This window comes from Chinchilla lanigera, unplaced genomic scaffold, assembly GCF_000276665.1.
Source record: "Chinchilla lanigera isolate Chin_1 unplaced genomic scaffold, ChiLan1.0 scaffold00149, whole genome shotgun sequence".
Lineage (NCBI taxonomy): Eukaryota > Metazoa > Chordata > Mammalia > Rodentia > Chinchillidae > Chinchilla > Chinchilla lanigera.
This window is the reverse complement of record NW_004955550.1, coordinates 568,632-568,978: the sequence shown is the minus strand read 5'-3', so window position 1 is coordinate 568,978 and position 347 is coordinate 568,632.

Sequence of the window (347 nt, the reverse complement as noted above, 5' to 3'; positions counted from 1 at the left end):
AGGGTCCAGTGAAATTTCTACTTTTAGCTTTTCTGAGGAATCTCCACACTGATTTCCATAGTTGTGTTAGTTCATATTCCCACCAACAATGTTAAGTTCTAAATCTATTTAGTAATAAAGCTTTCTGGAAGAGTTAGTAGTCTTAATTTTGAGGATTAGCATAGATCTTCAGTATACTCTTAGTTTGTACTTTTGTGGTGACTGTTAAGAGATGAAAGAGGTCCTGGGTTATGCTTGTAATTATGAAAAACACACTTTAAAAAGGCTTTGGTGACAAGACTCCAAGCTACGCTAATGCATTACCAGTACACCTAAGTGCTTATCTGACTTCCTTCTTTTTTTCTGTT